Source organism: Balaenoptera physalus (assembly GCF_965194825.1).
Source record: "Balaenoptera physalus genome assembly, chromosome: 3".
NCBI classification, from domain to species: domain Eukaryota; kingdom Metazoa; phylum Chordata; class Mammalia; order Artiodactyla; family Balaenopteridae; genus Balaenoptera; species Balaenoptera physalus.
Window position 1 is genome coordinate 28,255,424 of NC_138890.1, and position 27,568 is coordinate 28,282,991.

General features: G+C 41.8%; 1 long non-coding RNA gene across 1 annotated transcript; it reads right to left on the reverse strand.

The window, feature by feature from the left end:
• Positions 1–502: 502 nt before the first annotated feature.
• Positions 503–15,295, reverse strand: LOC309658262. The gene is made up of 3 exons (XR_014262154.1): positions 8,000–15,295; positions 7,453–7,504; positions 503–975 (listed from the first exon to the last, which is right to left on the reverse strand). It is a non-coding gene; the product is annotated as an uncharacterized lncRNA (long non-coding RNA).
• Positions 15,296–27,568: the final 12,273 nt, after the last annotated feature.

The following is a 27,568-nucleotide window of genomic DNA, read 5'->3' on the forward strand; positions in this document are numbered from 1 at the left end:
CCTTGTTTGTGTTTAATTTTCACAGACTAGGATTGTGGTTAAGGTCAGACTCTGGACTGAAACTGCCTGGGCTTGAGTTCTACTCCATCGCTGGTTTAGCTGTAGATGTCCTCAGCTATCTTATGAGGGTAATAATAGCTGCTTTCTGTCTTCTTTTGAAGGTTAAGTGAGATAATGCATCACATTGGGCTTGGCAGATGATGTGCCCCATAAATGTTAGCTATTATCATTCCTATAAATCTGTACAGATGAGCTGAGAGGTGTACACTGGCCTCTTGCCAAGTAGAGAAGTTGGGATTCAAGCCATCTCTGCTGGATTCCAAGAGGAATCGCTGTCACGACACCCTCGGGAATTGCCTTAGACTTGATGCCCTCCAGCATCAGGTTCTATACAAGTCTGCCTTCACTAAGTCTCCCTTATAACACTCATCAGCCTCTTCAACCAGTCCCTTCCCAACAACCTCCAACACATAGTCTGTTTTTATTTTATATCTAATGTACTACCTACATTATTACCTTAATGTTTTAAATTTACTTCCCTTTAACATTTAAATCTACTTAAAATTTTTTATATCATCGATGTGAATGAAATAAAATTTAAGCAGAAGGGAATGGGAAAAATAAAGACAATGAAAATAAAACAACATTTTTTTAATCATTTAGATATTTCTTGCTTCTCAATGGCTGTGATCCTGAAGCCTGAAATTCTTTGTTAAAATGGGTTATTAAGTATTAGAGAAATGTTAAAGATAGTCTAGTACAAACTGAGACTTTCTTCTTGATGTAGTCAGAAGAATTGAAAGAGTTGGATGGGGAATAACTCTAACAGTGTGACTACACATTGTTTGATGCCTCTGTACCATATAAAACATCACTCATATCCTTAGTGAGATATGTCCCACACGTTGCTGAACGTAGGATTAGCTGCTGTCCAATACATCATCCCTGTGTAAGATTTCTTCATGCTTGTGGAATCTAAAAAAAGAAAGCAAACAAATGTATAAAACAAAACAGAAAGAGACTCACAGAAACAGAGAACAAATTAGTGGTTACCAGTGGGGAAAGGGGAGGAGGGGTGGTGCAAGACAGGGGTAGGGGATTAAGAGATACAAACTACTATGCATAAAGTAAATAAGCAACAAGAATACAGCACAGAGAAATATAGCCATTACTTTGTAATAGCCATTACTTAAGTTATTAATTGGAGTACAATCTATAACAGATCTGAATCACTACATTGTACACCTGAAACTAATATAATATTGTAAATCAACTATACTTCAATTAAAAAAAAAAGACTCTTCATACTCAACGGGCTTCAAAACTCACCTCAATCCTGGAAAGAGTCTTCCAGAATTAACCCTATCCAACTCTGCAATTTCCAACTAGTCTCTCTGCCAATGCTTCCTTCACTCACTATTTTAACTGTGGACACTTGCTAGTGTCTTGCATTTTCTTATTTCTGATTTGTGTACTGAGCATTTTTTAATCTATTTCTCCAAGTGCTGAGTAGTGGGGACAAAAAGAGGCACAGAAGTCCAGGGAATAAACATTCTTTTAGCATTCACTATATTATGCATTAAGTTAGAGGCGTTCATCTTCTGACAACTCTCTGAGGTAGCTGTTATCACCCTAGTTGTATAGAAAGTGCATCTTGAGCTCAGAGAGCTTAGTGCCTGCACAGGGGCCACAAGACCCAGATTCAGTTCCAAGCACAGATCCTGTCTGTGAGACTCCAGAACCTTCTGTGCTTTTCATCGTACCAAGTTGTCTGCCAGTCCAGGACACCATCTCTTGAAACGTGATGGAAACAAGTACACCATGGCTTTGAAATGATTTGACCTTCACAGATTATTGAATTTGAACACACGCATACTAATATACAAAGGAGCATATAAATATGGAGTGACCAACATAGCGTGAGCAACATTTATTCTCTGAATTAAGGATATCATTAACAAAACAAAAATAACTGCCACTACTGTTTTATACGAGCAGAGGTAATTTAACATCAAAAAGGAAGGAAGAAAGAAAAGGAAGGAAGACAGAAAAAGAAGATCATAATAATTTTGGAATAAGACTACCTTAACAAAAATCTTACTGGATGTGTCTCTTTTCCTCTCCTTCACTGATGCAGACTAGTGAAAACTTCACCTCAGATCTGCATGATTCTGGACGTGTGTTTGGAAACTCCCCATAGATAACAGCAGGAGAAAAGAAGGTGTTTAAGAGAAGTAGGGTGAAAAAGGTAGGTGGGCTGAGATAGCATTGAGGCTGAGAATTCTGAAAATCAGGTGACGATGGGGGTTGGGGCTGAGTAGGATGTGGTGTCTCTGGGGCCCCATTGTCCCCAAAACACTGAATCCATTCATTCGCAGGGTCCAGCAAGTGTTTGCAGGACCTGCTTCAGCTCAAATACCTTTGGACTAAGATTCTGTTCACAGGATTTTTGATTAAATCTAAAGACCTTCTACCTATCCATAGTGCTGATCACTTCTTATGAGTAGGTTCAAACTACTGTACTTGGGAAAAGATCATTAATGAGCCTTTAAAAAAAACTTTGTGTTTCTTCTAAATTAATGTCATAAGAGGGAAAAAGAGATCTGAAGTCAGAAAAAGATAGATTGTAATAATGTACTTTCCTCCATAAAAATGTCTTAGAACAATGACTACTTATTATAGTGCTTTTCCTCCTCAAGTTACTATAGATTCTTTTTTTCCCTAAGAACATAATACTTTAAAAGCATGATCTGCTACTTAAGGCTTGAGACTGTTATAGATGAGGCCCTAAAAAAATCTATCTTCCTACCAAATGTAAAATAGCTAGCTAGTGGGAAGCAGCCACATAACACAGGGAGATCAGCTCAGTGCTTTGTGACCACCTAGAGGGGTGGGATAGGGAGGGTGGGAGGGAGACGCAAGAGGGAGGAGATATGGGGATATATGTATATGTATAGCTGATTCACTTTGTTATAAAGCAGAAACTAACACACCATTGTAAAGCAATTATACTCCAATAAAGATGTTAAAAAAAAATCTATCTTCCTTAATAAGTTTGCAAATACAACACTTTACTGAAACCCAACACTGGTTGCTATTGTTGATTCTAACGTTAATCAAATAAAGGAGATTAAAAAGCTGGTAAATTCTCCCATAAAGAAAAAAGCTGTTAGAGAACAACAAGGTGATGAAGCATTTTATGGAGCTGAGTGTGAGTGCCTCAGTTAGTTTTATTACAAATTCTTGACATAAAGTCTTCATTTCCAGGAAAACAGATTGAGTAAATTATCTCACATCTTCCCCTTGTTCTCAGAGTTCCCATTCCCATCCTCCCACAGCTCATCGTAAATTACAAGTGCTGGTCTCTGTGCCTAGGGCTGGCTTCCTGCTGGAGCATCAACTCCCCTCTGAATATTGCTTTGTACAACTCCTGTGTACACAGATTTGGGAGGTAATGAGCATATGCTTGGATCGTTCCCTGAGGAGCATGACCTGTGTCCTTGCTCATTAGAACAGCCAATGGATTGGGAGATAGGGATTGACATAGATACACTAATATTATAAAATAGATAACTAATAAGAACCTGCTGTATAAAAAATAAATAAAATAAAATTCAAAAATCAGAAAAAAAAAGAAAAGAAAAGAACAGCCAATGCTTTCGCCATAGCCAATCACATAAAGGAAGGAAGACAGCGCATGGCTTCTGCCTCTGGTCTGAAGTGGAAGTTGGATTAGCTGCCTTCTCTCTTCGATAAGCAGCTGAGATTACATTGGACCGAGTCATTTTCTTTTTCTCTGAAAGAAACACTTCTGAACTTTAGAAAGAGGTTATTAACAGAAATCCACATGGATCACTGCATTAACTAAAATATTTTGATTTCTAATTAAGAAATTACTTTATGTAAAAATCCTGCCATTGGTGACAGTGGGAATGGACCTTGAGGATATTATGCTAAGTGAAATGAGCATAATTCGCCTTTCAGACAGAGAAAGATGAATACCGTATGTTATCACTTATATGTGGAACCGAAAAACACTGAACTCACAGAAACAGAATGTAGAATGGTGGTTACCAGAGGCTGAGTGGTGGGGAAAATGGGAAAATTTGGTCAAGCGGTACACATTTTAAGTTATAAGATGAATAAGTTCCAAGGATGCAATGTACAGCATGGCACTCCAGTTAACAACACTGTATTGTATACTTGAAAGTTGCTAAGAGAGTAGAGCTTTACTGTTCTCCCCATCACAACAACAACATGGTAATTGTGTGAACTGAAGGGTGGGTGAACTAACCTTATTGTGGTAAACATTTCACAATATATCCATGTATCAAATCATCACACTGTACACTTTAAACTTATGTTATATGTCAGTTACATCTCAATAAAGCTGGGCAAAAAATAAAGTTCTGCGCCAACATTTCCCTCTGAAATAGGAAGCTACCCAAACAGAGTTGCCAATAAAATATGGGACATCTAGTTAAATCTGAATTGCAAGTAAGCAACAGATAATTTTGTTACTATAAATATGTCCTTACTATAAATATGTCCTGTTACTATAAATATTGTATGGCACATAATTATATTAAAAATTTGTTTATCTAAGAATCAAATTTAACTGGGAATTCTGTACTTTTATTTGCTAAATCTGGCAATCCTATGCCCAAAACACTTCAACCATGAGAAGAAAAGCAAACAGTCTGAAGGCTTGTAGATTCAGTAGGTATGGAAGCCAAGAAAATATTGAGGTTTTCCAACTTGATGTCTAACATAATAAAATGCAGGCACTTACTGTGCCAGAATTTGGCTCCCTCCTTCCTTCAACATTCTTGTAACCCAAGAAAGAAGCTAGGTCTTTGAGAAAGCAGATGGACAAAAGCCGACAGTATTCAACATGGTGCTGTTTTTGACAGTTGCTTGCTATGCCTGTTTGCCTGAAAACTCTTTGCACTTGGCTTTTCAGAAAATGCCTTCATCCAGCAAGGCATATTCATGACACAAGTTGGGTTTATTTTCAGAGATCCATCAATCAGGGAAAACCTTCTCTGTCCCTAAATAAAATGTGTTTCTAATTCTATCATGTCAGCCCTCCATCTCCCAACAATATTTCCCATGTTTATTAAAGACATAGATCCTGATCAGGTGTTTCTCCCTCTAGGCATTGCCGCCAATGCCCACACCTCACTCTCATCAGCCAGCCATGCAATGAAAAATGAGTGCCTTTATGAAAAAAAAAAAATGTATTATGTTCATGAAGTCAATTACAATAGAATCTAAGGGTGCACTCACTTTTTTTAAAGGAAAAAAATGTATATGTGCATAAAAACAAGTTTGGAAGACTAAACACCAAAATGTTAATGATTATCCCTCGGTAGTGAGATTTATGGGTGATTTCATTTTTTTTCATTTATTTATTTAGCCTAGCTGTAACTTTAGTCCCAACCCATCTTCTCTATAGTTTAAACTCTCCAGGGCATTTCTCACCATGGTAAAATATCAGTCACTTTGAGGCAGAGCTTCTCAGACTTTACAGTGTAGAAAAATTACTTAGGGAGCTAGTGAGAATGCAGGTTCCAAGGCTCACCCCAATGACTCTGATTTAGTAAATCTAAGTTGGGGGCTCCCTAAATCTGCATTTTAAATCCCTCCTCTTCCATTTTAACCTAGGGGGACTATGGACCATATTTTGAGGAATATTGACTTATGACTTCATTGAGCATTTTCTACATAAATTAAATGTGTGACCATAGTTGAAATTTATTTTGGCTACTGATGCCAGAATTCAGTCATTTTTGAAAATTTTATGTGTATATATGTATATAAAATAATATATATATATTGGGTTGGCCAAAAAGTTCATTTGGGTTTTCCTGTAAGATCTTATAGGTATATATGTATGTATATAATTTTCAGGCATATATCAGGTCCATTTAATTTCTAATTAAGTGTTTGGGGCAGAAGCTCCCCCCCTCCCCGGGCATAGCAGCAAACAGAGACTCACAATGTCTGCTTGATTCTGGGAGCGGGGAGGAAGGAGATGGATATTCCAGCTTCAGGTGCTTCCTAATTCGGGTCTTTATTCCTTCTGTTTCCTAGCCTTTTTGTTTGTCTGCTTCCAGTTTCACTTGCCAACATAATGTAAACTCCAGTGCTAAGGTCTGAGATTTTACATGATTTTCTTTAATAGTTACATTTTTATATGTAACTTTTTGTGCTAAAAATCTCCCTACTGCTAGCCCTGCTGCCATTCCCCTGGTCTTGGAAACCATCCCCCCACCCCGACCCCACCCCCCCAGCCTGTACTGCTTGCTATAGCATCCCTACTGGCTTCCCACCGCTGCTCTTGCCTCCATGATCTGCTCGCTCTGCACATGACAGCTGGATGTGCTTTTTAAAAGGTAAATTAGATCATGTCATCTCCTGCTCAAAACACAAAGCTCCTGACCCTGCTCTATAAGGCCTCATGTGCTCCGGTTTCTGTTCGTCTCACACATCTTTCAGTCCTAGAACATGCTGACAACTGTTTTGCAGTTGTTTCCTTCTGACCCTCCCAAACTGGTTTCTTTTTATGCTTTAGGGTTCAGAGAGGCCATCCTCTAATATCATCCCATCCTCTCTCCCAGCCCCTTATTTGTTTCCATATAATACTTGATTTAAATTGTACTTTTAAAATTTATGTTTCTCTTTACTTTTTAGTTTTGTTTGGGTCGGTCTCTTTCACTATTACTACATATCTTTCATAAGGGCAAGAAACTATCATTGTGTTCACCCTTGTCTACTCATTGCTTATGATTGTACTCTGTGCCTAGCACAATTCCTGGAACATAGTTAGTGCTCAATAAATCTTGGTCCAGTGACTGAATGAAGAGGATGGTCTGCTACAGTAGTATCCTGAAGAGTCAGAGAAACCAAGGTGTACATCAGCGTCCGTCACTCTGCTGGGCCCTCAACAAAGTTCTGACAGCGGAAGTCATACCTTCGTGGCTTCTAAAGCCCTCTGACAGAGGGACAGCTCCCATGGTGGCCAAGGAGAAAGTCGATGAACCACAGAATCTAAACACTGAATATTCTTAGTTTTTTCTGCTTTCTGATTCATCCTGGAGCACAGACCAAAGATCCAAGAGAGCAATGAAAAGCACACTCATGGCTGTCCTGAAAGGCAACAACAGGCCTGAAAGCTTCAAAGCAGCCTCGTGTGGTGTGGGGAGAATTATGAAACTCTGATAAAAGAACTCTCTCGGCTGTGGATCATCATTTGAATAAAAATCAAATGACTTAGGATCTGTCCAAAATGAAGGATGTTTTAATACTTTGTGTGTAAAAACACTGATATTTTGCTTCTTTTTTATTAAACAGATTTTATTATTTTTCAGAATCTTGTCAGCATAATCATTTTATGGGTGGATGAAATATTCAGCCCTGCTGCTGCAGGAGTTCTTTCATAGCAATTACCTTGTGGCACTTTCGCTGTAATTAGGTTTTCACCGAAGATTTTTCCCCGGGTCTGTGTAATAAATGAAATATGACCAGAATTTAAATTTGTCAATTACAAGCAAGCACAGTGCATAAACACACAACAGAGCCATGAATTCCAAATCGCAGGCTGTTGCTGGGGGGCAGATGCTCTGAAAATTAAAATGGAAATAAAACTACTGACTGGCAAGTGAAAAGTGGCCCCCATAGAAAGCAAATCTCCCCTAACACTCATGCATGATTCTACCCAACAGGGCGAGCTCTTGATTACAAATTCTTTACCGTAAAACTGACAAATCAAGCAGCAAGTAGTGAATTTGTGTTCAAATAATTTACATTGGCCTCTGATCTCTTGCCCTATGTCTTCCTATGTTTCTTGAGGCTAGATCAAAAGGATTTTGGACACGGCGGGTCAGAGCCCACAGCAGTAGGCAGCCTGATGGTGGTGTTCTGTCTGAGTGGTTCAAGGAGAGACAGATTTGGGAACAGGGTCTGCTGTCTCCCAGCAGCTGCTATTTTCACTGACCTGACTTCAATAATTGCTCCTGTGGGGCCCTCTGTCGACCATCTCTTGTACAGGGGGAAATTCTAGGAGTCTGCAACTGTTGAGGACTCTTGACAAATCGTTTATTTCATCAAACTAAGCCACAAAACAAGAGCAACTTTTTTTGAACTGCATGTACAAGAAGCCCTAGGCAAGGGAAAAGAAACACATTTTTGTAAATTTATCGAGTACCGTGCATGTATTCATGCAACAATTCTTTCTTGAGTATCTCTTGTGTGTCAGTCACCAAGTTTTAGGCATATAGGGGTGAGCCCAAACTGACAGGTCTCTTGCTGGTCTGCAGGTGGACATGGATAGCTCGTGGTCTGGAGGAAGAAACAGACTGGAATCCACAAACAGCTCAATTTAATTAGGCGCTGCCATACGGGGCATGCCATGTGTTGGGGGCAGCTTTCAGGAAGAGTGTCCCTGAGGTAGGGACATTCAGGCTGAGATCAGAAGGAGAGAAGGACATTCCAGGCTGAGGAAACAGCCTGTTCATGAGCCCTGCATCAGAAGACAGCTTGAGAGTGCATGAGAGGGCTTGAAAGAATGTCCAGCAAGGCTAGAGAGCAGGGAGCAAGGGGATGCCTAGGGCAAGAAGAGATGGGAGAAGGGGCAGAGGCCAGACCATGGAGGTTGTGTGGAGGAATGCAGTCGCTCCTGAAACCTATGGGAAGCTACTAAGGGCTCTTCAACAGGTAAAGACTGGGAATGGTGGTGGTTGATAAGATCATATTTGTGGTTTGGAAAGATGGCCCTGGCTTCATGATGGAGAACAGATTGAAAAGGGGAAAGAATAGGCTCAGGAAGTCCAGTTAAGAGTCTAGTTGAATAGTCCGTGTGAAAGTTGGCAATACCTTGTTTAAAATGGTGGCAGAGAGATGGAAATGAAATCAGAGGGTGTTTAGGGGATAGAATTAACATGGACTTGGTGATGAGTGATACATGGTGATGAAAGGTCAGGAGCATTAAGCATGACCTGCATTATCTCATTATTGTTGGAGCCTTGCAAAATAGCATTGTCCCCATTGTACACATGAGGGAAAAAATGGGCTCAGAGCCGTTTAGTCTTGGGCTAGAGATCATTCAGCTGGGAAGTGGCAGGACCATATGCCTACTACTCCCCTGCAGTGTCTCTGAGATCCCATGGCGATATTTACCCAGGAACTCATCTGTCCCATGTACTCTCAATGTATCCCCTACTTCTTGAGAACACCCTAAAATGCTTACTGTATTTGTTTCCTTGTCTGTCTTTCCTGCTAGCTTGTTGAGGCCTGGGCCTTATTTGTCCCTGTATTATCAGTAATTAGTCCAGTGCCTGGCTCAGAGTGGGGACCAGGGAGAGTTTGTTGAGTGAATAAGAAACTTTCACCAGTCTCTTATGGAAGGGAGCCAGCTGGAGGTCACTGTGTGTTTTTAAACAACATTCTCACTGACCTAATTCTCTCTTGCATCAGGAACACAGTTTGGGGTTTTTTGTTGGGAAGCTCAAAAAGGACTTTCAAGAAGGATCTAGAAGTTTCTAGTAGTCTAGTGTGGTTTAAAAAGCATAGGCTTTGGAATCATGTGTCTTTGAATTTAAATCTTAGCTCCTCAGTTTATAAGCTGCACATCCTAGAGTTACTTATCCTTTCTGAGTATTCATGTCCTCATATGTAAAATGAGGATAATTTAAGCATTTACTTAATTGGGCTGTTGTGAAGATTGCATCTGAACATCTTTACAAAGGGCTTGGCACATTAGTTTATAATTCCTTGTTTTTGTAGAAGAGAAGGGGCAAGGTTTCATGGCTAGCCAAGAAGGCAGATGGGGCTGGGAATGTCTCTCCATTTGGCCTCAAAATTCCTGTCGCTTACAGGCTCCTCTTCCTGTGGTTTATTCTGGAATAAGGAAAGAGGAAGCTGGCTCTCTGGGGGTCCCTGACAAGCTGACAGATGTCCCCTAAGGCTAGCTTTCAACAGAGAGCTCTTTTTTATTATTATTATTATTCTTTGTGATTTACAGTGTGTGCCTACAAGCCTCTGGGCATGATCATGGGGTAGGAATGGAATTAATAAATCGTATCTGGTTCCTGCTTAATTCACGGCTCTGACAAAATTAAAAATGAAGACAAGTAGGAGAACCTAAGCAAACAGTGTCCCAAAGCCTGGATTCTGGGGCACAGGAGGCTGCGGAAAGAATGTTACCTAGCCAGAACTGCAGCTGGAGCCAGACAGATATCCAGATGCAGCAGAGAGGAGCCTGAAGACATGCCAGAAAGCAACAAGTCTTTCCAATTGAAACCTTTTGATTTAAGGAACCCAGGACTCTGGGATCATATACGCATGGGTTCAAATCCTGGCCATGTGGCTTATTTCTGTTAGCTGAGCAAATGGCTAAGGTCACACAGCTGGTTATTTGCAGAACCAGATTAAGATGTAAATCTGAATCCAAACCTGTGGTTTTTATTCACTGTGGGAGAGGAAAAATAGTTTTCTCTCTACCCTTCTAAGTTCTTGGCTACAACTCCCTGTAATAAAAGACAGATTTTATTACAAGAGAAAAACAAACAGAAGCTTATTAAAATTGTTAAAAAACAAAATTCATCGGAGTAAATTTTAAAGCTCTTACTGGCTTTATGCAACAATTCATGAATCGGGCAGCATCCAATCCAGCAGAGAGAAAGGCGCGCTGAGTAGCTGTACAAAATGAAAGACTTTTATAGGCAGAAGGGAGCAGGAACAAGGACGTTATACTAGGCAAAGAAGCGGGTTGGTTACTGTAAGGTTACTTTCCTTTAGGGGTTGGCAGGAGTCTATCGGGCAGATGACCTCAAGAATGCCCATCAGGTGATTCCTGATCGACTGGTTTAAGATTCCTTTTCTGGGAGAGCCGAAACTGTAATTTCACTTAGTCAAGCCTCAGCTTTGTGGACACAGGGCTTAGCATAAGCAACTCCATTTTAAGCCTGTTGTCTTGCTTTTAACAACATGTGTGCCTTTTGTATACATGGGAGATACCCAGAGAAACTGAGTAACTCCCTGAGATGGCCCAAGCCTCCACCTTAAATACCAGCTTCCCCTAAAGACAAAAGAAAGATGGGGAGAGGAGGAGAGGCTGGTTATGAGAAGTTCCCAGGAAAGACACAGTAAACAGGGGTAAGGTTTGCTATACAGATTTAAGTCAGTGTCTTCTCCATTGACCAGAGTTTCTTCTGATTTAGAGTTATCCTTCTCTTCCTGGTACAGGGTCAGAGGTGCCTACAAATAGATACGTCCTTTATAAATGTAAATGTCCCTTACACAAGGGTAACTTCTACTCTGTTTAAGAGCTTCTCTTGTGTCTGCAGTTTCTCAAAAATAATCAGCTCAAAATAATCCTTATGCCAAAAAGGCATATTTTGGGGTGGCATATTCTGCTACCCTTCACAATCATGTTATATTGTTTATGAACATAGTATAGCATATTATTGTTGCTTAAATATTTACTGCATAGCTATGAGTTCCTTAAAATAAATGCCTGGTATACATAAGGAGCTCAATAAATGCATGCTGAAAGTTTTGCTGTCTTAGATTTTTCTCCCCTGAAATTCCCTGCCCCCTCAATACCCCACTCTCACCTCACAAACAATTACATCAGTCCCTGGAAAAAGCATCTTAGAGAAAAACATCTCAAGATCCTCACAAATTGCCTAATTCACAATATAAAAATAAATATCTGCATAGTATGTCTTTCAAATCTCATCTCCCTCCAGTCACGACATTCCTGGGTAAACTCTCATGTCACACATTGACCACTGACTCTTTTCCCCCATTACTTGATGGCCACTTTTCGCATGAAATACGGTTTTTATCTTAGGAGAATTGCCTCATATGTGCTGCAAAGTCAAGCGGTGATGAAGGTGATGAAGGGGGAGTGGGGCTCCCTTACTCCATCCCCAGGACAACAGGATTCAAATTCTCCCCTCAGCAAAACATCAACCTGTCACTCACTTACCCCTGGGGTGCTTGCCCAGAGTCAAAGCCAGGGAACCCCAGGCCAAGGGTCAGTAGTATTGTAAAGTCCCTGTGGGCCATTCCTCCCCCAAGTCCAGGCTCAGTCCTCTTTCGGGCCACGAGCACCCACTCCCATTTTGATCCTGAGCTTTCTAATAGTTCCAGGCTTATGTCTTATCATAGTCAATATATTATTTTTAATGTAAAATTTTCCTAGATACAAAACCAAAACCATCGTGGAAGACTCAGAAAAGTGCCCCAAAAGTAAAACAAAAAATCACCTGTAACCTCTCCACATAGGGACTATACCTGCTAATATTTTTGCACAAAACCTACCAATCTTTTCCCCCCACTTATTCTGCAGCTTTGGAACAAGAATTTTCCTTCAAATGTCCTTATGTTTAAGACGACGGGAGGAAAAAATGTCCTTACATTATCCCTTCCAGAAAGAACCCAAGTTATTCTTATCATGTAAACTCTTTCAAAGAAACAGTCTGTTCAAAACTGTCCCTAAGTCATTTGTTGCTATAGCAACGCTTGGCCTTAGAGTGCAATAAACAACCCTCCTGACTCCAGCCTCCAAACAGAAGCCGCCATTATCTCCCTCAGAGCCCTTCAGAGGCCCTCACTTTGCCAAACTATACATTTAAATTAGCAGCTCCCTTCTTAGTGGCTACAATTTCTTTTGCTTCATACCATGCCACGCCAGGGGTCTGAGAAAGCAGTTAGGGTAATAAATTGAGATGCGGAGGGCTGGCAGCAGCTCCCCTTTGGTTGGTGGCCTTCAGGGGAGCTGAGGTAAATGCAGATTCTTTTCTTCTGGTGCCATCTTTGCTGGGCACACCGACTATCATCTTGGATGCATGTCACCCAGGGCAAAGCAAGGTAGACTTCAGCATATGGCTTCAATCCAATTATAGCGAAAATTCTGACGGTACCATATTTAACCAACCCCATGTAACTTTTTTGAACTAAAAGTACTGAGAAAAATCTCACAGAGAACATTCTGGAAAGCTCTTTGTAATGTTATGTACAGCTGCAGAATATTACAGCTGAAGGGATGAGGGTTGGTGATGAGGGAACATATTCAAAGTGCAGAATATACATTATTTCATTTGATTCTGACAATAACCCTATAAAGGCAGGCAGTATCTTTTCTTTCCTGTTTTAAAGATGAGGATGCAGAGGCTTAGAAAGACTAAATGACTTGCCCAAGGTCCCTGACCAGACAGTGGTAGAGCCAGATTCAAACCCAATCTACCTCAGAGGCTGCTCTCTTGGCGCTTATGACATGTTGCCTTGAAGGACAGGAATAGACATGCATAGAGCTCCTATTCTTTGCACAAAATGCTAGAGGTTTTACATACATTGTTTAAACGTCGTGATTGGCCTGGGTGGACACTGTCATCCCCATTTGCCAGGTAGCGAAGCTGAGGCCCAGAGATATGGTGTGTCCAAGGTCATGCAGCCAGTAGTATAGAGGAACTTGAACTCATGCTGCTGGGCTTCAAAGCCTGTGCTTCTTCCTCTGTACAGCCTTGCCTGGTACCTAGAAATCATTAAGCCTATTGCCCTCTCTATACAAATGAGGAAACTGAGGCCTGGAAATACTAAGTGGCTAGCCCAAGGTCATCGCTCAAGGTCCAGAGACCACCTCCCTCCAGGCTGACAAGAGTTCCTTTGCTGACCTGGTATGCAAATAGCCCCTTTTCAATGGCCAAATCCCAGGGTGTCTGCAAAGCAACTGCCCTTGAAGCGTGTGGTTTACTGTGGGATTACAGTGGAGTCTTGAGCCATTGCTGCTCTGTGCTTGGCCATCTCTTCTCCCTAACCTGCCATTGTCAAGCCTCACATCCAGGGAAATCCATCCTAGAAGTGAAGCATCAAAGTGTTTCCTCCAAATGGTATTTCTTTTTTTTTTTTACAGTCTTTATTGAATTTGTTACAATATTGCTTCTCTTTTATGTTTTTTGGCCGAGAGGCATGTGGGATCTTAGCTCTGAGCTCCTCGACCAGGGATCGAACCAGCACCCCCTTCCCTGGAAGGCGAAGTCTTAACCACTGGACCGCCAAGGAAGTCCCCTCGAATGATATTTCTTTCTTTCTTTTTTTTTTTTTTAACATCTTTATTGGAGTATAATTACTTTACAATGTTGTGGTAGTTTCTGCTTTATAACAAAGTGAATCAGCTATACATATACATATATCCCCACATCTCCTCCCTCTTGCATCTCCTTCCCACCCTCTCTATCCCACCCTCTAGGTGGTCACAAAGCACCGAGCTGATCTCCCTGTGCTATGCAGCTGCTTCCCACTAGCTATCTATTTTACATTTGGTAGTGTATATATGTCCATGCCACTCTCACTTCATCCCAGCTTACCCTTCCCACTCCCCGTGTCCTCAAGTCCATTCCTTATGTCTGCATCTTTATTCCTGTCCTGCCCCTAGGTTCTTCAGAACCAATTTTTTAGATTCCATACATATGTGTTAGCATACAGTATTTGTTTTTCGCTTTCTGACTTACTTCACTCTGTATGACAGACTCTAGGTCCATCCACCTCACTACAAATAACTCAATTTCGTTTCTTTTTATGGCTGAGTAATATTCCATTGTATATATGTGCCACATCTTCTTTATCCATTCATCTGTCAATGGACACTTAGGTTTCTTCCATGTCCTGGCTATTGTAAATAGTGTTGCAATGAACATTGTGGTACATGCCTCTTTTTGAATTATGGTTTTCTCAGGGTATATGCCCAGTAGTGGGATTGCTGGGTCATATGGTAGTTCTATTTTTAGTTTTTTAAGGAATCTCCATACTGTTCTCCATAGTGGCTGTATCAATTTACATTCCCACCAACAGTGCAAGAGGGTTCCCTTTTCTCCACACCCTCTCCAGCATTTATTGTTTGTAGATTTTTTTGATGGTGATCATTCTGACCGGTGTGAGGTGATACCTCATTGTAGTTTTGATTTGCATTTCTCTCATGATTAGTGATGTTGAGCATCCTTTCATGTGTTTGTTGGCAATCTGTATATCTTCTTTGGAGAAATGTCTGTTTAGGTCTTCTGCCCATTTTTGGATTGGGTTGTTTGTTTTTTTGATATTGAGCTGCATGAGCTACTTGTAAATTTTGGAGATTAATCCTTTGTCAGTTGCTTCATCAAATGATATTTCTCATGTTAGGTCCTATTTATTACTTCTGCTCCCTGCGTGCTGGGTCATTGAAGGTGGTGGTGTCACTTCTGCTTCCAAAGGTCACAACTCCTGTCGATCATCCTCTCAAATGACCTCTGGTTCCAGGTTCTGGTAACTGCCTTCTCCCCTTGCCCCTTCAGGCTATGGATAGAAATGGTGCCACTTTTAGCCACGGTGCTACTGCCCCATAGCTTTCTTCTTTATCCAGTCTTTCCCACACCTTTGTAAACTGTCTCTTTAAAAACTCTCTCCAGTCACCCAGTTTGAATGTTTCCCGCTGGGACCCTGAATGATTCACTCCCCCAGTTATTCTCTGACTCATCACCCAGTTTATTTCCTTCCCCAAACTTACCACAGTCAGTAATTGTTTTATTTATTATGAATTTGCTTTCTTAGTGCCTTTCTCCCTTCTACAATGTCAGCTTCAAGAAGACCAAGACTTTGTTGATTTATTATCAAACATTTTCTCCTAATGTCAGGATGGCCATCTTCTCAGCCCAGTTGTCAGTTCTGTAGGAAGTTTGCAGAGAGACCTCTGGAATGATTGGTTGCAATTGAGTGTAATGTTGGTGGCCACCTCAATTGAAAGGTTCCCTCTGAGACTCTTTTTTAAGGGTGAGAGCAGAGGTGGCATTTCACAGCTATGTCTGACCCTGATTGCCATTTGCTTCTTTGGATTTGTCCTGGATGATTCCCACTGCCATGATGCTGACTGTTAAGAGCATTATTATCATCGTGCTGAGGTCAAATTCATCTCAACCAACAAGTGGATTCCACTTGCTATGTGCACTGAATAGGGCTGTGGTGCTGTGGCCTGTACCCTCTAGAAAGGGAAACCCACCTGTGCAAAACATGACCTGCCTTCAGCCGCGGTCCTCGGACGTTCAATGTCTGGGTAAGAACTGTTTGAGGAAACATGTGAAAAGAAATGAAAACCTCACCCATGAGTCCATCCAGATAATTTATCAAAGGCCATTCAGGAGGAGCCATGGGACCTCCATTTATTTGGTGCCAGAAGTAGGACCCCCCCACTTCAGACACACAGGGACCAGCACTCCCCGCATCAGGGGTCCCAGGGAATCCCCCAGCTGCCTTCCAAAGATAGTCTTACCTCCACTTCACTGGCCAAAGCTTGCAATCTCTCATCAGCATGAGAGACAGGCCGCACTGAGTTGGAGAGTTCAGCCTCTGGAGTCTGGTAACTTGGTTCAAATTCTGGGTTCTCCACTTACTAGCTTTGGGTCTCTGAGCAACTCACTTAACTTCCCTGAACCTCAGTTTTTTCATCTGTATAATGGGAATACCGTCAGCCTTCTGAATCTACACACGTGGAACCCGGAGATAAGGAGGGCAGATTGTACTACACATTTTTATATAAGGGACTTGAACATCTTTGGATTTTCAGTATCTGCGGGGGGTCCTGGAACCAGTCCTCCCGGGATACCAAGGGATGACTGTACTCAAACCTACTTCCTAGGGTCATGGTGAAGATTGAATGAGATAATACAGGTAAGGCACTGAGCACATGTTCAGTGAAGGGTTACTCTAGCAATTTTAAGGAGATATCAGATTTTCCATCTGAAAGGTCTGCTGGGTAATGTTTAAACAACCAGTTTTGCAGCCCTTACACCCCTTCTGTATCATCTTTCCTTTGCATTTCAGTGTTTCCCTAAAGCAGTCATTTCGGTTGTTTTCTATTTCTACTCCAACCAAACATTTTAAAAGCTTGTTTATCATTGCTTTTGAATAGCCCCCGCCAACCCCGGTGGCCCAGCAAAGGAAAATACGTTAAGATATGGAATATTTCCCCAACAGCCCTCTCAGTCCTGCCCTGGGGCCCTTGAACCACCCATCCTACCCACCAGGTCCCTTGTCTCCCACTTCACCAGCATGGCAGTGTGACTGAGCCCAGGGGTGTGTGAACCAGCGGGAAGAAGTGCACGTTCCGGGCTGGAATCCTACATCTGCCATTTACTTAGTTGTGTGAATTTCGGGACCCCATGGAATTGCCCTGAGCTTCACTATGTTTGTGAATATAGTGTGAAAAACATTTGTACCCAGGGCTTGGAAATGGAAGCTATTTCTATTACACTTAGAATTTTCTTTTTTTCTTTTTTGGGATGATTAAATGAATAATTCTAATACCCGAGATTGAGTCAAATAGTTACTATGAAGTATAGGCTACTCCTACTGGTTAAAGATCTTCAGTGATTGCATTTCTAAGCATTCTACTCAAATTATAAGTGGTTGCCTTTGACTTAAGTATTGATCTAATCAGGCGCTTTGTTTTTCTTTCTTACTTTTTTTTTTTTTTTATGTGGACGGGGAATGCTGAGGCTGGCGATCAGATGTGCAAACCATGATGATTCACGCACATAGAACTGCCCATGGCTGCTTTACACCACTCAAAAGAGAGCAATGACCCTGGCAGCTGCTTTTGCTATTTAGGGTCTGCTCAGTGCAGTTCTAACTGCTCATCTCTTCACCAAAGCTAAGGAAGCCTCCCAGACCTGAGCCTGCCTGCCAACCTCGCCTCTCCCCGCTTCGGCCCACCTACCCCATACTCTGCAGTTCCCCAGACACCATGGCTCTGCCTCTGCCCTCAAGGCCCTCCTCTCTTGTAGTTTTCTCATTATCCCCTGGCTGAATGTTACTTATTCTTCCAGAAACAGATACAATGGCTCCCTGAGGCTGTAAGCAGTGCTTCTCATGGGAAAGATCCTCAACAGGTGTCAGTTTGCAAACTGTAACTGGTCCACAGTGAGATAAGTACAAAAACAGCAATTTGACAGAGCCATTTTATGTCCATTGAATCTGGTAACCGTAAGTTTGTGCTATTATTTTGTATATGTTTGCTTTTTTTAATTTTCATTTTTATTGTATTTTACAAAAGTGTTGGTATATGAGAGACCAGAGAAACAAAAACAGAATTTTTGTTTCCTGCAGCTAGTTTGAGAAGCCTTGCTCCAGGCTAAAGTGCCCAACCCTTAACTTGGCTTGATTTCCTGTGATCCTCCCCCCCACCCCGTCCCCAGCCTCGCCTTCCTCCCCATCTCTCCTTTTCACAAACTTCGTGCTCCTAGCTGCTCCCTGCCTTGAATCTTCCCATGTGCTCTCCCTTCTGCCTGGCGGCTCTTACATCCTCTCTCTCTATTTAGCCTCTGCTCGTGACCTTCTGGGGCAGCTCAGATGTGAATTCCTCAACCAGGCTTCCCAACACACCTCAGTCTCACTTAGGGCACCCCTTGTACTTCTGTGACACCTGTTATTTCTCTTTCTTCCTAGAACCTGATCCCAACTGGAGAGTTTGCTGGGAGTTGCATTGTTTAATGCTAGACCTCCCTTATCCCCTGATATCGCATCCCTATGAAGGCAGATAACATCATACTAGCTTGTCCGTCATCTCCGTGGTTTCCATAAAATGTCTGGCACAACTAGGTGCTCAGTAAACATTTTCTGGCTCTTTGGATGACTGAGGAAATGAACGCTCAGTGGAACTCAAAGATCACCAACTGTTTTAGTGAATTATCTGCCTGCCCTTGGGCAGAGATGTTCATTTCACCTTCCTGACCCCTTCTTATGCCTTAATAAACTTTTTTTTTTAAAAAAAAACAGCATTGCTTCGAATATATACTCACAAGAAGTAGGGCTTTGGCATCAGGGAGAAATGAGTTTAAATCCTAGCTCCTCCACCAACCAGCTGTACAGACATCGTCAAGTCATTTGAACTCCCTGAGACTCAGTTTTTCTCATCTGTAAAATGGATATATAAACACTTACCTCACAGGATTGTTGGAAGATTTGATGAGATAGTGCAATTAAAAACATTGAGCGGAGTGGCACAGAGTGGATGCCCAATCAATATTAGTTCTTTTCTCCTCTTGTTCCCCCTCCTTACTCTGTCATTACTTCATGAAGGCACAGGCAGTGCCTTATTCCTCGTGGTACTAAATAGATGCTAAATACAAATGTGTGGAGTGAATAAATGAATAAATAGTTATTAAGTTATTCTTATTAAATTGTTAAATAAAAAATAATTATACCAAGTGATCAATGTTTTCAGCTTCTTAATCTGCAAAGTGGGTATAATAACCTTTATTGTTGAGATAATTAAACAAAATAATGCTTGTAAGTGCTTAACACATAATAAGTGTTCAATAATTGGTCATTGCTGTTATTATAATCAATAATAATAATAACAGATCAGATGGTATCCCCAAATCCTCAGCCCAAGTTCATTTGAAATAAAGCAGACAAGCAAACAAATAAAGGCAGTGGGCAGTGGTCTGGCTGGACTCCTTTCCAGAAATGTTGTGGTGGAGGTATAAATAAAATCCTCCTCCTGGGCTTCCCTGGTGGCGCAGTGGTTGAGAATCTGCCTGCCAATGCAGGGGACACGGGTTCGAGCCCTGGGCTGGGAAGATCCCACATGCCACGGAGCAACTGGGCCCGTGAGCCACAACTACTGAGCCTGCGCGTCTGGAGCTTGTGCTCCGCAACAAGAGAGGCCGTGACAGTGAGAGGCCCGCGCACGGCGATGAAGAGTGGCCCCCGCTTGCCGCAACTAGAGAAAGCCCTCGCACAGAAACGAAGACCCAACACAGCCAACAATAAATAAATAAAATAAATAAATTTTAAAAAAAAAATCCTCCTCCTGCTCGGAGCACAGCTCAGGTCATAAGCTCTAAAGCAAGTCGGCTTATAGTCCGGAGTGACAGCAGGGGCTGCTGTTTCCTTAATAAAGAGACGGCCAACTTAACTGTAGCTTCCATACAGAGCTTGAGAACTGAGTTTAGTTGGAAGTTTGAGGAGCGGTAAATTCCGTGTGGCAGGAATTGCGTAGGTTCTGAACAGAAAACTGTTGCCCGATATTCCCAAATCCAGGGCCCTGAATGTCAGCCTCTCTTTATCTTTGGCTGGCTTGGGGATTGCAGGTTAGTCACGTGCCCTCTCCTCCATCACCAGCTTAAAGGGAGGCATCAATGCGTATGGATGAAAGAGGAAGGGAAGCAGAGGCCTAGGAGCCTCACACCTCGAGGGGCCCTTCCCACTGTGTTTGGGCTGTGCTTCTCTCACCAGACCACACTGGGGGCGGGTGGAGAGAGGGATCAGTACTGAGGCTGCTGAAGGCTGCCCTTTTCGAATTCTCACTTGCACAAAGGCCCCCTATGAGCTCTCAGCAGTCTTTTAGAGAACGCAGGTATTCATCAGGGTGACTTTCTCTTTCAGATGGGAGTGGTTTCCTGCTTGCAACAAGGCTTAGCCTTGGTCTTGTCCCCATGATCACTGACAACTTGGAGGAAGATGTAGACGGCTCGTGTGTCAGATCCAATGATGCAATCATCTGGTCATCCCCTGTGATCTCACGCCTTGTCACCTCCTCCAGAAGCCTTCCCTGGCCCTCTTGTCTGGTCTAAGTGCCACTCTATGAGCAGAGCACCGCCATTCTTCTCTACAGTCACACTCAGCCCACTGTGTTGTCATCAGCTATTTACCTGCATGTTTCCTCCTTTGCCAGAGATTCTCAAGGGTAGAGACAGGTCACTCATTTCTGTGCCCTCAGCACAGAGCTTGACTCGGAACAGGTGCTCAGGGAATATATGATGAGTGAATGAATGAATGAATGATTGGAAACAAGGCTCAGGAAAATAGCTAATAGGCTGAATAATAAATAAGGACCTAAGAAAAGATGATACACAACGGGAGGAGTTGCTGAAAGAAACAAGACAAAACTTATTCAGGTTAACTGTAAAGTTCTGCTCCCAGTCTTAAGACATCAACTGTGCAAGGGTAGGATGGGCCAGTGCTGGCTTGACAGAGCCCATGTGTGTATGTGGGAGGGGATGGAGGGGCAGAGGCAGACCTAGGGTGAAGAGGAGAGGTGTTAAGAGACAAGAAGTGAAATCTTAGAATTAACAGTACCATGTGCAGAGCTTGGAAGATGACAGCTTTTTCCACCGTATCTTCTGGTTTGACCTCATCTGGAGTCCAGGGATGTGAAAGAAGGCGTTACCTTTCTGGAGAGGGTGTAGGATGAGGCAAGAGAGGTGCCCAGGGTGCAAAGTATAAAGAAGTCCTCACTCCCAGGCTCGTGCAAGTGCAGGATGGGCACCTGAGAGCTGGGGCTTCTTCAACATTGTAACTTGGGCGTCTCTCTTCTTCACCCTGGTCCTGACCCTGGGGGTCATCGAGAAAGCTCTGAGAAGGGAAAATGGTTGAATGTGTGAGGGATGTTTACCCTGGAGAAGAGAAAACTCCATGGGGATCTGATCACAACAATTAGTTCGTTAATTAAACAAGTATTTGTTGGATACCCACTTTGTAATACAAAGCACTGTGCTAGATATTGGAGAAGGGTCTTTGATACAAAAATGAGGAGGATAGGGCTTCCCTGGTGGCACAGTGGTTAAGAATCCGCCTGCCAATGCAGGGGACACGGGTTCGAGCCCTGGTCCGGGAAGATCCCACATGCCGTGGAGCAACTAAGCCGTGCACCACAACTACTGAGCCTTCATTCTAGAGCCCGCAAGCCACAACTACTGAGCCCGCGTGCCTAGAGCCCGTGCTCCGCAACAAGAGAAGCCACTGCAATGAGAAGCCCACGCACCTCAATGAAGAGTAGCCCCTGCTCGCCACAACTAGAGAAAGCCCGCGCACAGCAACGGAGACCCAATGCAGCCAAAAAATATAATAATAATAATAATAATAATAATAATAATAATAATAATAATAATAAAATGAGCAGGACAATGTCACTGCCTTCAATGAAGGCACAGAGCCGGGCTGACTCCAAAGTTGGTGAGCACTATTTTGAAGGTAGCCAATCAAAGCTGTGAGGAGGGGAGGTTTCGGAGAGATTCCTGCATTGGGTAGAAATTAGCTGTACTTGTTCTCCCTGCTTCCAGGCTTCTCCTCAACCTCCCAGTGTACCCCCCTCTACTCTTCCCTCTTCTGTGCTCAAAACCCTTGAAGACTTTAGGTCAAGGCAACAAACTGTAATGCCCAGTGGGTCATGTCAGTGTGTGCAGGGGCAGGGGATGGGGGTGAGTACTTTCCAACTCACATTCAAGAACTAATTTTGTTGAATTATCAGTCGTAAGTTTCTTGCCAGTGCTCGGCATGATGGTCTGGAGCTGTGGGGTCTGACTGCCTTGAATAATAACCTCCCGGCTCTGAACAAAACACTATAACCTTGGGCCAGTTCCCTTCCTTGTAAATGGGGATGGAGGGTCTTCATACGGAAGAAATGATGCAATGCCTGAAGAGCAGTAGAAGAGCATCTTATGCATGTGGGTGTTCACGATAATACTGTATTAGTTGGTGTTGGTGTTATTATTATTGTTGCCATTGTTGTTGTTACTTTAGCACCCAGAGTTATGTTTGTTCGTCACTGCTACACTCTGCATATTAGATCAGGAATAGAGTTGTCTTCACTGCCACAGAGGAATGCACTCTCTCAGATGTTTTACTGAGATGCACAGGCCTCTGTGTCTACATTTCATTCTCTCACTTTTGATGGCGACAAAAGCAGTTGCGGATAAATATTCCCTATTGTGGGAAAAAATCTCCAGTTAAACTATGGTGATAATAGGCCTTTTGTGGAGGATGAGACAGAGGATGGGAGAGACTTAGTGACTTGAAAGCATGGCCTGTTTAAAGACGGCAACCACCCCTCAGCGCCAGGCAACTGTCGTATGGGAGAATGTGGATATGATGATGCCAAATTTTCCAATTTTTCAAGAAATTTAGACATTCAGATTTTTAGGTGAAGTCTCTTGAGTTTGTTTCTTTCAATGTTGGCTCAATTAAAACACATTAACAATCCAAAGACTTTCCATTGGTCCATGGGCCACCAGGGTTCAACTCTGGCTTACTTGAAAGTCCATCCTTAGGATGATATTCAAAGGCCATCACTAATTGTCTTTTGCCTAGCCTCTTGGGCTCTACCTACACCCAGCTGCTTAACCCTCTCAAATATTTCAAGCTTTCTCCCTCCCCAGGGTCTCTGCCTAGACCACCCTTCCTGTTCCTATCTGCTTGAAAAACTTACACTCATTCTTCAAGGCCCAATCAAATATTACCTTCCTTCCTCTTCTGGAAGGATTGCTTAAACATGCTCACCTGCCATATCCCATTTATCCAGTTCTGATGTTTTCAGGTGTTTGGGAATAATAAACATCACCTGTCAATGCTATTCTCTAGCCTTCCTCCTCTTGTCATTGTTTGGAAAGATTCTCAATATTGCCAAGTATAATCTTAGGTAAAGAATTATGTATCCCATTTTAAAAACTTTATTTTGGAAAAATTCCAAATTCACTCAAAAGTAGAAAGAGAGGTACAACAAACACTCATGTATCAACACACAGCTTCAACAACTATCAACTCATCACCAATCTTTTTATTTATATCCTTCCCCACTTCCTTATCAAAATAATTTTTAAACAATTTTAAAATATTATTTATTGTCATCTGTAAATATTTCTATATACCTCTCTAAAAGATAAAGCCCTTATTTTATTACGGAAAAATCTTTAAATATACAGAAGTAGAGAGACCACTATAATGAACCTCTATAACTTATTATCCATCTTCAACTATGATCAATTCATAGAAATCTTATTTTATCTGTATACTCCATTTTCCCCACCATAGAATATTTTGGAACAAATTCTAGACAACATATCAGTTTGTCTGTAAATATTTTTAAGTATAAGGAACCTGAAAATTAAATAATCCACATGCAAAATAATGAAGTTGGACTCCGACCTCACACCATATACAAAAATTAACTCAAACTGGAACACTAAACTAAGAGCTAATACTACAGAATTATCAGAAGAAAACATAGGGATAAATCTCCATGACCTTGGATTTGGCAATGGATTCTTAGTTATGACATCAAAAGCATGAGTAACAAATGAATAAATGTATGAATTGATAAATAGATACATTTTTAAAGGACTGCATCAAAAGACATTATCAAGAAACTGAATAGACAACCTAAAGAATGAGAGAAAATATTAGCAAATCATATATCTGATAAGGGTCTAGTATCCAGAATATATACAAAACTCTTATAAGGCAACAATAAAAAGATAAACAACTCAATTTTAAAAATGGATAAAGACTTGAATAGACATTTCTCCAAAGAAGATATGGCCAAGAAGCACGTGTAAAGATGCTCAACATCATTAGTCATTAGGGAAAGGCAAATAAAACCACAATGAGATACTACTTCACATGCACTAGGACGGTTATGATTTTTAAAAAATGGAAAATAACAAGTGTTAGCAAGTATGTGGAAAATCGGAACCCTCACACTTCCCTGGTGGGAACGTAAAATGGTACAGCTACTGTGGAAAATGGTATGGTGTTACCTCAAAAAGTTGAACAAAGGGCGACTGGCCTTACATCACTTCTGCCAGCTCTGGGTTTCCTGCCTCTGGGTCCCGGGTCCCGAGCATATCCAGTGTCGCACTATCAAGGCTCAGTTTTCGAACTTTGTACCAAAGCCTTGTGAGCGGCTTACCTAGAACCCCAGGCCAGGAGTCATCAGGTGTGAAGGGGGCACTTCTCTGTGAGGTGCTGTAATCCCTTGCCTGGAATCCTTGGCTCTGGGAAGGTTAACCTTCCCTAGCTGTCAAGCAGAGCCAGCCTCAATAACGCAAGACCATGGAAATCATAACTGGGAAGCCATGTGGTTAACAGTGTCTTGGTGCTCCGGCTGGGTGTCAGGCTTGTGCCTCTGAGGTGGGAGAGCCAAGTTCAGGACATTGGTCCACCAGAGACCTCCTGGCTCCACGTAATATCAAATGGTGAAAGGTCTCCCAGAGATCTCCATCTCAACACTAAGACCCAGCTCCACTCAATGACCAGCAAGCTACAGTGCTGGACACTCTATGCCAAACAACTAGCAAAACAGGAACAGAACCCCACCCATTAGCAGAGAGGCTGCCTAAAATCATAATAAGGTCACAGACACCCCAAAACACACCACCAGACATGGACCTGCCCACCACAAAGACAAGATCCAGCCTCATCCACCAGAGCACAGGCACTAGTCCCCTCCACCAGGAAGCCTACACAACCCACTGAACCAACCTTACCCACTGGGGGCAGACACCAAAAACAACGGGAACTATGAACCTGCAGCCTGCGGAAAAGAGACCCCAAACACAGTAAGTTAAGCAAAATGAGAAGACAGAGAAACACACAGCAGATGAAGGAGCAAGGTAAAAACCCACCAGACTAAACAAATGAAGAGGAAATAGGCAGTCTACCTGAAAAAGAATTCAGAGTAGTGATAGTAAAGATGATCCAAAATCTTGGAAATAGAACAGAGAAAATACAAGAAATGTTTAACAAGGACACAGAAGAACTAAAGAGCAAACAGTGATGAACAACACAATAAATGATATTAAAAATTCTCTAGAAGGAATCAATAGCAGAATAACTGAGGCAGAAGAACAGATAAGTGACCTGGAAGATAAAATAGTGGAAATAACTACTGCAGAGCAGAATAAAGAAAAAAGAATGAAAAGAATTGAGGACAGTCTCAGAGACCTCTGGGACAACATTAAATGCACCAACATTCGAATTATAGGGGTCCCAGAAGAAGAAGAGAAAAAGAAAGGGACTGAGAAAATATTTGAAGAGATTATAGTTGAAAACTTCCCTAATATGGGAAAGGAAATAGTCAATCAAGTCCAGGAAGAACAGAGAGTCCCATACAGGATAAATCTAAGGAGAAACACACCAAGACACATATTAATCAAACTATCAAAAATTAAATACAAAGAAAAAATATTAAAAGCAGCAAGGGGAAAACAACAAATAACATAAAAGGGAATCCCCATAAGGTTAACAGCTGATCTTTCAGCAGAAATTCTGCAAGCCAGAAGGGAGTGGCAGGACGTATTTAAAGTGATGAAAGGGAAGAACCTACAACCAAGATTACTCTACCCATTTGGTAGGATGTATATGTACATACCACTGTCTCACTTTGTCCCAGCTTACCCTTCCCCCTTGCCATGTCCTCAAGACCACCTAGAGGGGTGGGATAGGGAGGGACAGAGGGAGGGGGACACAAGAGGGAAGAGATATGGGGATATATGTATACGTATAGCTGATTCACTTTGTTATAAAGCAGAAACTAACATACCATTATAAAGCAATTTTAGTCCAATAAAGATGTTTAAAAAAAGTTGAACATAGAATTACGCAGCATTTCCACTCCTAAGAATATACCCTACAAAATTGTAAATAGGTACTCAAACAAGTGATGTTCATAACAGCACTATTAACGATAGCTAGGGAGTTCCCTGGCGGTCCAGTTGTTAGGATTCCGTGCTTCCACTGCTGGACGCAGGTTCAATGCCTGGTCTGGGAATTAGGATCCTGCAAGCTGCACGGCCAAAAAAGAAAAAAAAAAAAGCTAAAAGATGGAAAAAGCCCAAATGTCCATCAATAAATGAATGGATAGACAAACTGTGATATATATACATATATATATATATATATATATATATATATATATATATATATATAAAGAAATATTATGTAGTCATAAAAAGGAATGAAGTACTGATACATACTTAAATACTGCAACATGGATATACCTGAGAAACACTAGGCTAAGTGAAAGAAGTCAGTTACAAAGGTCACATATTGTATGATTCATTTATATGAAATATCCAGAACAGGTAAATTCACAGAGATAGACAAGACAGATGCAGGATGGTAGTTACAAGAGGAAGTAGGGAGGGGGGAATGGGGAGCAAATGCTTCAGGGGTATGGGGTTTCCATTTGGGGTGATGAAAATGTTTTGAAACTAGATAGAGATGGTGGTTGCACTACATTGTGAATATACTAAATGGCACTGAATTGTTCACTTTAAAATGGTTGGTTTTCTGTTATATGAATTTCACCTCAGTTAAGACAAATAAAATCACCCCAATACCATTTAAACACCTACAAAATTAACAAGAACTGCTTCAATATCATCAAATATCTAGTCAGTATTCACATTTCCCTGATTTTTAAAAAACAGATTGCTAAAATTGGGATCCAAATAAGATTCATACATTCCAAATGGTTGATATATTTTTAAGTCTCCTTTAATCTACAGATTCCTCACTCTTTCTTTCTCTTTCTATTCAATACCTATCTTCTTCCATTTTTTTTTTTTTAAATTAATTTATTTATTTATTTATTTCGGGCTGTGCTGGGTCTTCGTTTCTGTGCGAGGGCTTTCTCTAGTTGCAGAGAGCGGAGGCCACTCTTCATCGCGGTGCGCGGGCCTCTCACTATCGCGGCCTCTCTTGTTGCGGAGCACAGGCTCCAGGCGCTCAGGCTCAGTAGTTGTGGCTCACG